The sequence below is a fragment of the Saccopteryx leptura genome, chromosome 4, assembly GCF_036850995.1.
Source record: "Saccopteryx leptura isolate mSacLep1 chromosome 4, mSacLep1_pri_phased_curated, whole genome shotgun sequence".
Lineage (NCBI taxonomy): Eukaryota > Metazoa > Chordata > Mammalia > Chiroptera > Emballonuridae > Saccopteryx > Saccopteryx leptura.
This window is the reverse complement of record NC_089506.1, coordinates 54,869,068-54,883,554: the sequence shown is the minus strand read 5'-3', so window position 1 is coordinate 54,883,554 and position 14,487 is coordinate 54,869,068. Positions and strand designations below refer to the sequence as shown.

Sequence of the window (14,487 nt, the reverse complement as noted above, 5' to 3'; positions counted from 1 at the left end):
CAGGACATTTTCTTTGACAAAGACGTTCAGAGTCCCATTGCACCCCATTATTGTACTGCCGTGGCTGTCGTCTCTAACGTGAGCTCAAATATGCTTGTTAAACTGTTTTGTCCGAAGTTTGCAACTCTTTCTCTCTGATGTGAGTCTTGCAGAAGTTGTGTCCTTTATGTGACCCTGTTGTACCTCCTGGCTTCTGCACTGGCTACAACCCTTGGTAACAACGGAGCCTGGCATGAGTTCTACATTTAGAAACTCAGTGTGCCAGAGGCAAAAAATTTTCCTGAGAGACCTTTGATTCCCCAACCTTTACTGCAGTAGCTCTCAAACTTTAATTTGCATAAGAATCACCTGGGGGAGTATTCTTTAAAAATGCACACTTCATGTCATCCCTTACCCATTTCAATTCAGTCAACGGAGAGTAGATTTCTGGACTGTGCGTATTTTTATAAGCATCCTGCCTGTTGCAGGTGGTCATTCTGGAGGAGAGTGGAGAAACAGCACTGTAACATATTTAAAAATCCCTAGTTAAAAAATACACAATCATAAATAAAAGGTTAGGAGACAAGTATTTCCATAGCCTGGATCAGTTCATGTATGCCATCATGTTGCAGAAACATTATATGGTGTGTTTGTGTCTTTAACTTTCTTACCTAATATGTTTGGAGGCAATAGAGTAACAACAATAACAGGGATAATAATAATAGCATGTCCTTTTTTAAAGCAGAAATATAGACATCTTGGGCTTTGGGAAACTGGTGATGACATTTACTAATTATCTAACCTTGAGCCACTATTTCCTTATGTATAAAAGGGAGAGAGTACTTCCCTCACAGGACTGTTGTAAAGGACTTAATGACTGTCCTGGGGCCCAGGCACACATTAGGTGCTGAGAGCTGCTGTGCTCCTTTGTCTCCTCCACAAGGGTATCAAGACCAGTTGACCGGCCACTCAGGAGACTTTACAACCCAATTTTTCTCCAAATCCTATTCTTGGTAGGTTTAAAAAGGTGTTGGTCCCTGCCTTAGTCATTCTGTGCTGCTAGAACAGAATACCATAGAATGGGTGTCTTTGAAACAACAAAAATTTCTTTCTCATCATTTGGAAGCTAGTAAATTCAAGATTAATGCACTGGCAGATTTGGTATCTGGTGAAGGCCGGCTTCCAGCCTCACAGATGTTGTGTGCTCACTGTTTCCTTGTGTGTAAAAAGCGCCTAGGGAGCTCTCCTTTATAAGGGCACCAATCCCATTCATGATCCTGAGGACTTCTCAAAGACCCCACCTTCTAGTACCATCATCTTGTGTGTTAGGGTTCAACATAAGAATTTTGAGGGGGCACAAACATTTAGTCTGTAGCAGTCCCCATGAATTTCTTCACATTAGTTGAAAACACTGCCTCTTTCCCGAAACAGTAGGTATTAAAATATCATTTCTAATATAAATGGAAGGCACACCAAGCCAGTGTTCCGTACAGGTAGACCTACTCCCAATGAGTCAGAGCCGCAGAAAGGAGAGTGTTCCATCACACTGAGAGTCAGAAGAATTCTTTGTACTGCTCTGCAGATGAATAAGAGAGACTAATTATCAGCTAGTCTCAGAACAGCCTCCCTTTCCTGGACACATGGCCGAAATTACTCATAGGTTCTTATGTTCTAATGCTTTTCCTTACAAACTACATCAAGACCTTCACCCGGCATCTCCAAAAATCCAGTTTGTTCAGGTATTCTGTACTATCTATTAAAAGTGAGAGACATGTGATTTAAAGACCAGATCTAAAAGGAGCAGGCTTTGCATTTTTTTGAGGAAATTTAAGGCTTGAAATTATGTTCCTGTTTATTGAAGACCAAACCACTTTCAACATTGTTATAGACATCCAAGGAGAGAAAAAGAGCTAATCTATTTTTTCCAAAAAACAAAAAAAACCCAAAAGAACTCTTAGTTTTCTAGCTCTGCCATAATAATGTGCTACTAACTGAGAGGTTTAAGCACAGAAATTTATTCTCTCACAATTTTGGAGGCTAGAGGTCTGAAATAAGGTGTCAGCAGGTCATGTTCCCTGTGAAGGCACTAGAGAAAGGTCTGTATCAGGCCTCATGGCAACATGACTCCCGTCTTCACATGGTGATACCCTGTGCATGAGTCTGTGTCCAAATCTCCCTTGTTCATTAGATACTTGTGATATTGTATCAGGGGTCCACCTTACTCTAGTAAAACCTCATTTTAGCTAATTACATCTGCAAGAAACCTATTTCCAAACAAGTTTTCATTTTGATTTACTGAAAATTAGGATTTCAACAAATGACTTAGGAGGAAGGGAAAGAGACATAATTCATCCTGTAACAGACTCTTACCAGCAAATTTATGTAAGTGTTTTATGAAGTTAACCATTTTGTGTCATACAATAGCAAGACAGCTTTAGCCTAAAATTTTTCTTAAACCAAGTACAGTATTATCTTGTGACTACCATTTTATAAAAGTTTCTCTTGTTTTAAAAAGATACATTTATAGATAGCTGAAGGACTTGACCTGCTGAATGGAATCATATACTATTCACCACTTAAATATTCTTGATTATATGCAAGGATTGATTTCCAAATAGTCTCCTGGAAGTAAAGCAATAACTTTTAAATAGGTAATATGCTGGTCTTTTCAAGGAAGTAATCATTCAATAAAATTAATAAAACTGCACTAAAGTCACCAAAATTTACCTTTTGAAACCATGAGGGAACAAAAAATATCTCTATGCCATATTATTTTTATATTATTTTTCATGGAAACTGACATTTAAATCAGAAATTACTTAACAATGTTTAGACCTGAAATGTAAAACGTATTTTCTGAGATTAATGGTTAACATGCTCACATATATGTACAGCAGAGCAATCACATTTCACTTTTATTTTTAAATTAATTTTATATGACAAGAATATGTTTGAATCCTATACGTTCTATTCTGAACTCCTGTATGCATTCACTGAAAATTTCTGCAAAGCAGATTGCTAAATTCTCAGTTTATATTTCTGGGGGAAAAAAACAAGTTTTGTGGGGGTTTTTGACAGAGACTAACAATACTTAAGATATTGTGATTAATAAGGGAAAAGCTTCTAAAATGAAGCTTTAAGGTACAAGTTTAAATTAGGTAACAGTCAAAAGTTTGATTAAAAACTAGTTCACTTGCATTATTTAAACAACCATTGAATATTATAAATTTTTATTGATAACTAAAAACACGGTCTATTCCATCAGAAGCAGTCTGAATCAGAAGTCAAGGTCTAGAAAGTTCTTGATCATGTGTTGTCTTTATCTGGTGCTAGGGTTTGTTGTTTGTTTTCTGTCTTGCTTTTCTGCCCAATTCTAGTTATTTCATCTCTCCATATGTGGGTTTTTCTTGCAAACAAAATGGAGCTATTAATTCTCAATTACACCAGTGAAGATTAATGAACAGTTATTCATCAATCGTAAACTTGTCATTGTCCATATAAACCAGAGCCTCATTCACAATTCAGATCAACACTCATTTCAAAATAAGTTGAGTAATAAAAGATTGTCCATACATGCTATGGGAGTATGAGGTTCTATGGTTTATGAGACAAGTCAAGATCTCAAACCTGAAAACATATAGGGAGAATGTTAGAGTATACCTCTATGAAGCGAAAGTCCGAAAATTAAATCTAATAAAGAGTTTTCTCACTTTTATCTCTGGTCCCTAAAGTAGACAGCCCTCATGGGGTTTTTGTTCTTTACTCTTCCTTCCCTGGGTCATTGCCACAAATTCAGGATCATCCTCAGTATTGAAAGTGCAGCCATTGGTTAGGCTCTTCTCCAAATGCCTAGTGGAAAGTCAGGGGTATTCTAGGTGTCTTAATCTATTCCTGGATCTGTGTATTCAATGGATATTACATAAGGACACTATGAATTAAAATCAAGAACTACCTAATAGAGAAAAGTTCCTAATAAGACCTTTTCTAACAATCCTTCGTTTTATTTGTTTCTTAATTCTCTTGCTGTATGTCCTAGTTCATTTTAAAATCAGCTTTTATCAATATCTGCTTTCCACCTGTGCACAACTGTATTCTGACCTCAGTATCATCTCAACAGTTCCTCACCATCTTTGTTATTGTCATTGATCCTTGTTTAATCCATGTGAAAGATTCCTCTTCAATCAGATTTCAAGATAGTCTAACTGGTCTATTGTCCTTCACCAAATGTACTAAGAAATCCTTAAAATGAAGTAGTTTTATGAAAGTTTGAAAGAACAGTGTCCATATTTTTCTCTTTTACATTATAATGCTCAGATCTTGTTTTTAAATATCAGAACAAAATTATGTAAAGTTTCTTTTGCTCCTTTTCTATACAGAAGGGGAAGAAGATAGTAGCATATTTATTTCTGTGCCTATGAATGCTTTATTGCCTTTGATTTGTTTATTTTGCATAATATTATGTAACCATCAGACAAGTTCAAAGGATATTTTATTTTAAATTATAATTATATACAACATATGGGTAAAAATTCTACTTGATAATGAAATAGTATAGGGTTGTGGAGAATGAAACCAACTCACTTTTCTTGAAATTATTATATGCCAGGACAGTCACTTTTCCAATTTATTGTACACATTCACACACCTAGACATTACTATAAATTTGATGTTATTGAACTCATTCTACAGAGCAGAAAATTGTCTCATAAAAGATAACTTGTCTAAGGTCACACAGCTACTAAGTGAAATTGGATTTGAAACCAGATCTTTTCTGGCATACCTATTATGTTTCCATTCTACCAAGACATGTTTTTCCTCCCTATTTAGCTCCATGATGGAAATAAGGTAGCTATCATTTATTAAACTTCTGCTATATGCTGTGTGCCTTATACCCATTTGATGTCATCCTCTACTGCCCTAAAAAACCATTCGGATTATCATTCTTTCAGACATGAGGAAACTAAGGCCTAAGGAGCTTTCACCACTTGACCAAGTCAAGAAGTGGCAGAACCAGGATTCAAACCTGATACAAGTGATCCTCATTTTTCAAGAATTTGTATTTGCGAATTTACCTACTCACTAACTGTATTTGTAACCCCAAAATCAGTACTTGCAGAGCTTTCTTCCTGCAGGAACGTAGGGAGCAGCAAAAGTTTGAGTCACCCAACATGAATGCTCCCCACTGAGGTCAAACAAGGCAACACTCTGCCTATTGTCAGCCAGCTCCCACGCTGTAAACAGGAGTCTTGTTTTACAGTCTATTTAGTGCCATATTTTTTCACGTTTTGTACTTTTGTTTTTAGTAATGTTGCTGTTTTAAAAGGCCCAGAAGCTTAGGGCTGAAGTGCTGTCTAGTGTTTCTAAGTGTAAGAAGGGTGTGATATGTCTTATGAAGAAAATGAATGTGTTAGATAGCTTCATTTAAGTATGAGCTATAGTGCTGCTAGCAATGAGTCCAATGTTAATGATATATATAAAACACATACATAAAAAAGGCTATGTATTGATTGTCTGACCAGAGGCTCTCAGGAATCAAAACCTTGTATTTCCCTTAAGACCAATGCTTTATTCAATATTCATTAATTCACTGTTCTCAATGACCTTATAGACCATAACTCCCACAAATAGCAAAAATCAACCGTGTTTGTCTCTTCAGTGTCCAGGTTCTTCTACTATGCACCATCAACCTTCCATACATTCTGTGAAATAGTAATACTCACTTTTTCACTGTGTAGTACACTTTAGTTTCTAATTTTTGCTCAAATTTCCCATGAGAGACGTGCTCCCTCACCACCACCATCATTACTCAGTCAAACATGGTGTGCTCGACTGTCCTACATTTGTGCTTAGATGAGCAATAGATTCTCACCATTATTACAAAGAAAAAACAACACAGCACACAGTAAAGCAAACTGATAAAATATTTATTTAAATTGATTTGGCTTAGAGCAAGTTTATATACATAAATAATGTGTACTTTGTGAGAGTCAGATTCCGAAATGAAGATGCAAAGCGCGGGGCCAAAAGAAGTGCTGGGGCCTCTTGTCTAAGCATCCTCATTCAGTTAGGAGTTCAGCTGGGGTCTAGAGAAACAAACAGACATACTATAATGGTCTCCTCTCACTGAAAAATGGTTTCTTATCCACAACATGAACCTTGTGGACTATCTAGCCTTTTCTCTACAGGAGACCAGTTCTTGCAAATTTTTCCACTGAGAAAAATAAGAAATCAGCAGATATGATAATCTTTAACACTGCAAAGCATACTGAAAACATAGAAAGCCCAAAGGACTGTACTATCCATGAGTCCTAGACCTACTTTTGTACGACAGTGCTTCTAGAACACGAGCTTCTCTCCAGTCCGTGTGGTAAAAATGAAAAAAAAAATGGACCTGGAATCCAGGCATTGATGAGCTTTACAACACACTAAATGCTCTGAGCAAGTCACTGTACCTCTTAAAACCATAACTTCCATATCTGTAACATGGTGAAATTATTTACCTGTCTACCTGGAAAAAATTGTAGTTATTAGAAGAGATGTTAATGATTCGCCATGTGAAGGATTTTGTAGTTAACAAAGCTTTATTAGCATGCAATATCTCAATTATGCTTATATCAACATCGTCAGTTAAGTATTTTTTTTTCCATTTTTCTGAAGTGAGAAGCAGGAGGAGACAGATAAACAGACTCCCGCATAAGGCTGACTGAGATCCACCTGGCATGCCCACCAGTGGCCGATGCTCGGCCCATCTAGGACATTGCTCTGCTGTAACCAGAGCCATTCTAGCCCCTGAGGCAAAGGCCATGGAGCCATCCTCAATGCCTGGGCCAACTTTGCTCCAATGGAGCCTTGGCTGTGGAAAGAAAAGAGAGATACAGAGAGAAAGTAGAGGAGGAAGGATGGAGAAGCAGATGGGCACTTCTCCTGTGTGGCCTGGCTGGGAATAGAACCTGGGACTTCCACACACCGGGCCGATACTCTACCATTGAGCTAGCCAGCCAGGGTTGAAATAAGCCTTTTTTATGATAAGCCACCAAGATTTCTAAGTCCTTTGTTACTGTTGCCTCGACCAGCCTATCCAGATTGATGCAAGAACACAATTTTAAGAGAAAAAAAAAAGTACATTATACCGTAGGGACAGAAATCTATATGCACTTATAGCTATTACTGTAATAATTTTCTTGAACCTTTAACCTATGTCCCCACTAGGATATATGGCAACGTTGTGCAATTCAGAATGAATCCCAGAACCAAGGTCTATGTCCCAGATATCAGTGTCATCCAGGTTTCAGACTCACTAGTTTTCTTGGCTTGGTGCCTCATGCAATGATTCATTTAATTAAAATCAGGCAATAGCAATTTTGGTTCTAATTTCTTTTGAACTTATTTTTCTTCATGGGAAGTAAGGATTACACATGCTGACAATCTTCTTTCTGCTTTCTTCAAAACTGTTGATTTATATTTTTATAGTGGAAATATTTGTACATTACCTTTCTGTTTGCAAAGACTTTCTCACAAAATAGTAGTAATTAAAATTATACTTAGCGTTGGCATGGCACGTGGAAGTCCTGGGTTTGATTCCCGGCCAGGGCACACAGGAGAAGCGCCCAGCTGCTTCTCCATCCTTCTCCCTCTACTTTCTCTCTGTCTCTCTCTTTTTCTCCTGCAGCCAAGGCTCCATTGGAGCAAAGTTGGCCCGGGCACTGAGGATGGCTCCATGGCCCCTGCTTCAGGCACTAGAATGGCTCCAGCTGCAACAGAGCAATGCCCCAGATGAGCAGAGCATCACCTCCTGGTGGGCATGCCGGGTTGATCCCGGTTGTGGACATGCGGGAGTCTGTCTCTCTGCCTTACCCTGCTTCTCACTTCAGAAAAATACAAAAAAAAAGCCCCAAAACGAAACACAACAAAAAAGGATTTATTTCTCATTCCAGCTACACGATCATCCTATACTGGCTTTCACTTACCTCCATATCTTTTACTTTAGAACTCACACTGAGTTCTTGAATATTGCCAATTGCCAGTTGGCAGTGTAGAAGAAAAAATTGTTTTACAAGGTCTCATACCAATGATTAAAGACTCAGGCCTGGAACTGACACACATCACTTCACTCTCAATTCACAAATTGCTCAACTACAAAGAGCCAAGAAATACAACTCAACAATGTGTCTGAAAGTGAGGATAACCAGAAATATTTTGCAGGTAGCACATAGCATAGCATGCAGCAGAGATGACAGAGACTGCCGAGTTCTCTTTGACTATAAGCTCATTCCATGGGACAAGGTTGCCAGAAGGGCCCATGCCAACATAATAAAATAACTGAATCCTCAACCTAAGTGGAGAAAGTGCTGTTTTTAACACTGTTGCACTTATGTGTGTAGAGAAAATCTTTAGGGGCTGACTTTCCTCTAGAGAAAATAGCACTAGCTGTTTTGTGTTCTGCAAGTGAATTGCTGTGAAAAAAAATATGAGGTCATATGTAATTTTGTCACATCAGACATTTACTATTATTTATATATATTTCACCCTTAACTATTAAGTATCTTTAGTATTTTTTTCCATTAATTGTGTAAAGAAATACTGAAACTTTACAAAGAAGGAAAGATTTTTCAAAGTGAGAAGCTTATCTGGAAAACCATTATTTCTAGACAGAGTTGCTTTTACAGGAGAATTAATTTTTTTTGTCTCTAGCTAAAATGACAGACTTAAAGTAGAGTAAAGCAGGCGTAGTGTGGACTGCTCCCAACAGGTGAAACACATCCTGGAAATTGAAGAGCTCTTATTTTCACTGTATGTGTCCATGTAGGGCTAAACAATATTCTCCACTCCTGAAAGACTGATGGCCTGAAGCCATCCCATTTTCAAGTGGACTTGTAGAATACCTTCTCCCACACAGATATATATTCTGTTTTGTTTAAAAATATATATACAGATAAGTTAAAATGGAATTTTTCAAAATGCAGTTAACAAGTTTGGGAGAAGTAACCAGGCAGATATAAATGCTGGCCATTTGGATTACTTACAATTAAAGTGCTTAAAATGAGCAGTGTTTCAAGAATTGCTTCCCTGCTGCATTATTGGAATGCAAAAGTCTAAATACAGTAATGTGAAACACTATTGTATCTGGTGAGAACCGGAATATACTTGATTTTACAATCCCACAGGGGAAAAATATTTTGGCAGTTGTATGAGAATCTGGCAGAATAAAGATTCATGCTGACATCAGTCAGAACTCTGCTCTTGAAATGATATTCATTGCAGACACAAATGTGTTTGATATATTGTTATCTAACATACATTTAATTATTCCTTTCATTAACTTTTCCTAATTGTTTCTAAGTATTATTTGCCTTTGGTGGAATAGTCTTGTTATTTTTATGATCTCAGAAATGCAGGATGGGGAATAATTACATCAGGTGTAAGCTGGATTTGTGAGTTCTTATTTTCAAACACATGGAAAATCCTGGAAGGCCTGGCTTTCAAAGGCATTGCACATAAGAATAGCATAAGAATGCTTATTGGTATTTGTCTCAATTTTGGCATTCAACCTTCAATTTTTAAATTTCCATTTTACAGACGCTGTGTTAAGCATAATAACTACTTGAAACGTAGCTTAAATAAGAAAGGAACTATAGAAGCTAGGGAGTATTTTAATTAAAAATTCTACTTCAGCAAATTTGCTAGCAGCAAGAGTGTGGCTGTGCAAGTATTTAGGTTAGGATAGGGTGGTGGATGTAGAATGTTTGCAGTTGGATAAGTTTCCCCCTGCTCAACAACACAGAGTCAGAAGGAGAGCTTCCCTGAGATCCAGGCAGCCAGACCCAAAGCCACCTTGCGATTCTACAACTGTGTGAAAAGCAGTGATAAAAAGAGTGCTAAGATAATCTAGGTTAGAAAACATGAATAAAAAAGATGTCAGTCACTCAGAGAGCAGTGTGACTCTTCTTTGCAACTCCTGTGAAAATCAGGGAAGCCCTTCAAGGTTGGATGATATCTGTTTCAGAATACATATGGCAACCGATAATCTGTGATCTTTGGTGGAAGGTAGAAGAGGTCCAAGTCACTAAGAAATGAATATGAACCCAGCAGTGGTGTGATAGGAAAAGATCTTTAGATTTGGAGTTGGACAGACTTAGGTTTCTGTGCTGATTCCATCACTGAGTAGCTGAACAACCTTGGGTAAAATCATAAGTAATAATTTCTTGTTCTGAAAGGGTCACTGGAAGGATTGACTGGATTACCAGGTAGGTGTAAAGCTCAAAAGCACTCAATAGTTACTTTCACTTTCTTATCTAGAGAGGAGGAATCTTAGAACTAGCTCTTCTAATTTTATGTAGGGAAACTGATGTCTAGAAATGCCAAAATCCTCTTCTAGGTCACATGACTCGAGTGACATTGGTTAGATTTTCTGTGCTCAGGAGATGGCTTTCTCATGATCTTCCCTGTTCCAACACAAAGTAATGGGGTGGTGAAGCGGGACGATATACCTGAGCTGATCTGCTCCCCATTGCTGGTGTTAGGGTTGTGGACCTGGATGTGGTTCCTGAAAATATCTGTGAGGGGGACTCTCTCCTCCCACCCCCACTTTCCTCAAGTAAGAGCTGGGTCATCAAGCCATTAGTCATTTTTCTGTTGTCTAGTCCACTGAGGGGGCAGGTCCTTCAGAATAGTAGGGTACCTGGCTATTCCTGTAGCTGGATATTCCTGAATATTTCTGGGTAAACTACTTAAATTTTCTGGACTTAATTGACCAGACTTAGCTTAGAGGATTGTTGAGAGAATTATAGATTATATTCTTAAAAATGTCCTACAAAGAGCTTATTATATAAATACATGGAAGAAAATAAATGATAGTTTTACTTTGGAACTATTACCATTATTGCCAATGACAATGCAAATAAGTCTACTTTGATAAGTGTGCTTTGTGCCAGACATCATATTAAACATCTTCCATTTAATCCTCACAACAATGTAATGAGGGAGGTATTATTTCATTTTACAGAAGAGAACTCCAAAGCCAGAACAGGTCAGACATGGAGTGGTGGGGTGAGATGGAGAGGAAGTCAAGATTCTGCTAAACATTTCCAAGCACAAAAGGCAATCACAGAGGCTCCTTACAAAGAACATAGAGAAGCCTAGATGTGTCCCCACAGCTACGTTGTTTTAGACCATGGTTGAACTGACCACTGCTATGCCCCCTAGTGCCCTGCACAAGGTTTAGTGTGCAGTAGGTATTCAGAAATTTTCATTACTTTGATGAATGACTAAAGGATAAATTTTGCTTTGCTCAGCTCTTTACAGTGACCCAACAGACAATTCTAGGGACCCTCAGGTTGGAAGTAATCAATCTTAAAGGCTATATTTTAGGCAAGCTCACAACTCCAGAGCTAAGGAGAATCCAACCATGAAAAGAGAGCAAATATTACCAAACAGAAAATTAAAAAACTATCACCTGGGCATTGTTCTGAAGAAGCGCGTTCAGAAACATTTGGCAGCCCATGTCATTGACTGTCTGGTAGATTCCAAGAATAAGGAAGGCACCAAAACTGAACTTATTTTCTGACTAATTTCTTATAGAAAGTTCTTTTCCCCACCAAAATATAAAGGACAGCTTAAAAGGCATGAGGTTATTAAAAATTAATGCTAAATGCTATTATCATAAGGTTTGCTTTCTTTACTGTTATTAAAAATGCAAACAAATTAGGTGAAACATTTTCAGCCTGCAAGGAATCTCAGAAAATGTTTTTCTTATACTTAAAGTGCAAGCTAAGCAGAGTGACAATAAATGTTTTCTTTTAATAATCAGTTTTTTCTAATCTTAGGGTCAGAAAAAAAATGACAATGGAAATAGTACATTTAATAAAGCACAATAGAAACAAAGTGATCTGGCGATTAACATGAAAAAACATATCTGTTTTTGCTACTTCCAGAACTCATCCTTTATTTTAATTAAAAAAAAATTTCTTAAGTCTTTGTGCTAATCTAAAAAACAAAGCTGTATAAGAAAAAACAAAGGGTCAAATTGCAGCTGTGTGGGCTTATTATAAATGAAAAAAACTGAACATGTTGGGATAGCAAGACAAGAGAATTGTTAACTGTGATGAACATAGAATGTTTTAAAACAACACCAAAAATGTATTTTCTAAGAAAGCAAAGATCTCCACTTCAGACATATTTCCTTATTGAGATGTAGCAATAGCTTGTTTAAAATCTCCTCATGGACTGGCTGACTAACCCATTCATTCCTTAAAATACCCCTTTCATAAAACCATGTTTAGCTTAGTTCTTACTTTAAATTTAAACAGGAACGAATAGTATTCTGAATTATTTGCTTTCTTTCAGTTTGACTAAAGTTCTTAGGGAAAGTGCAGGAGAGAAGTTTCCAGCAAGACTGTCACACTCACGCACACCCCAACACGCCAACCAGAGCTTTCCTGGGCTTCTGCAGCCCGGCACTTTGGCATGGACAGGAGTGTTAACAACAGACCCTTCTTTGACACAGTGTTTGCTTCAGGTCCTTATACAACATTTTTAAATATAGGAAATCTAAATTTTTGCCAAAGAAATCACCCTCCTTCAGGAGATTTAAAAAAATTTTTGTCAAGGAATGTTTAGCTCAATACCATTTCTAGAAGCCAGTGCAGCTAAATCTGTAACTTCCCTTTTTACATATTTGGTAATTAAAAAGTAAGTGTGAAAAGCTTATGGTTTTTATTCAACCACGACACATTTTTTAAAAATTCTGTAATAGCCCATAAATTTGCATTAATGATCACCTGCTCCAGAAACCTCGGAAATGTGGCTGGAAGGACACTTGTGTGTTTTAATGTGTCCCGGATGCCTGTCTCTGGACCAAAGTAGGAGCTTTGGAGAAAGTAAAAAGGATTCCACTGACTGGCTGCTTGTTTCCATTTTGAGCCAAAAGAATGGTTGGGTCAAGCACCAACTCATGTAACCAGAGGATTTAATTATGGGCAATGTAAATATCACATTTGTAATCCTGTTGGAATTCATAATAGCTCAGGTGTTATGACAGTTTTATTTATTTATTTTTTGATGGGACGAGGATATATGGAAATAACTTGCATGGGAGGTCAGGCTGCCCTAATTTGTACTTCTTTCTGAAGCTCTGTAAGACATGAATACACATAGTACAATTTACCCAGTCACAGTCATCTCAAAAGCTTGTAGAGAAACAAAAATGTGAGAAATCGAGTCGGGTTTATGAGGGTTAGAGGAACTTGCTCAGTGAAGGAATCTTTTCAGATTGGAGAGAATTGTGGAAAGCTCAGAGCAGGGTTTACAAACAGACCTATGAGCTGCTGCAAAATCAGGAATCATTAATCTTATTGTCAATCAAAGACTCCTTTTGTAAAGCCAGTAGTCAACGCCTAATTTATCTCTTTTGTATGTTCAACCTCTTAAAAACAGTATTTCTCTGAGCAGAAGACAGATCTGTTAGGATGCCTTGATATTTCAGTGAGGGTTGGCAGCACTAGCAGTCCAAGGGTCTAGATCAGATGTTTATTTATAGGGCACTTATTTGTGCCCAGACTGTGTGGGGTCAAAAACGTGTCCGAATGCTTACCTAATCACATCTCCTTACCCTACAACTGTACAAAACAGATAAGATGTTAATTTTACAAATCAGAAAACTAAGGCCCAGAGAGGTGGTTCAAAGACAAGTAGTTAAGTGGTAATGCTGTGCTTATACCTTAGTCTAAAAGCCATACTATTTACCCTTCTGAAACTTCTGTGGGAAAAGAATAAGGTCATGAAGTAAACCCTGGAATGTTTCATGTTTACTGCTAAGCTCTGTTTATTTTATTGTATCTATTTTATTAATGCTGCAGGATTCACAAGCACAAAGTTCTCATGAAGTCATACACCAATCCACCTGATGACCACTTGAAGATGTTGTTTTCCTCCAAATAATACTGAAGCTAACAATTCATTTTTGTCACTTAAAATATGTTGTTGGTTGAGAAGAGGGGGCTGTGTTTTCTGTTTACTCTTTTTTCCTTAGTTTGTTACTTTCTCTGAAGTACCATGATGTCATTTTAATGTGATCCAAGTATATTTTTAAAGCCTCTTAAAACTTGTTTCATGGACCATGGGACCCAAACTCTGGCATTGATCTGGGAGAGTAATTCTTTTATTCAAATATTTAAGGAAGTTTCTCTTCCTCCCAACAAATAAACAGATGAAAAACAGGCACTAGAAATACTAGAATCTTGGGGATAAAACCTTCCAAACAAAAGAAATTCTTTCATATGGTACAACATTATGCTGTGAGATAAGTCTGTCAGAAAGACAAACACTGCATGATATCACTTATCCAAGGTCTCCAAAGTAGTCAAACTTCACATGGATTAAACAAGGAAACACAGAAAGTAGAACGGTGGCTGCGAGGGGCTGGGGGAAGCAGTAGGAATTGTTCCATGGGTAGAGAGTTTCAATCATGAAAGATGAAAAAGTACTAGATATCTGTTGTACAAGAATGTGTTT

General features: G+C 37.4%; 1 protein-coding gene across 1 annotated transcript in view; it reads left to right on the top strand.

Annotated features, from left to right (window-relative positions):
- GPC6 (glypican 6) overlaps positions 1–14,487 on the top strand; it is a 1,355,246-nt gene that overhangs the window by 1,127,433 nt on the left and 213,326 nt on the right. The gene's annotated exons all lie outside the window — the stretch shown is intronic.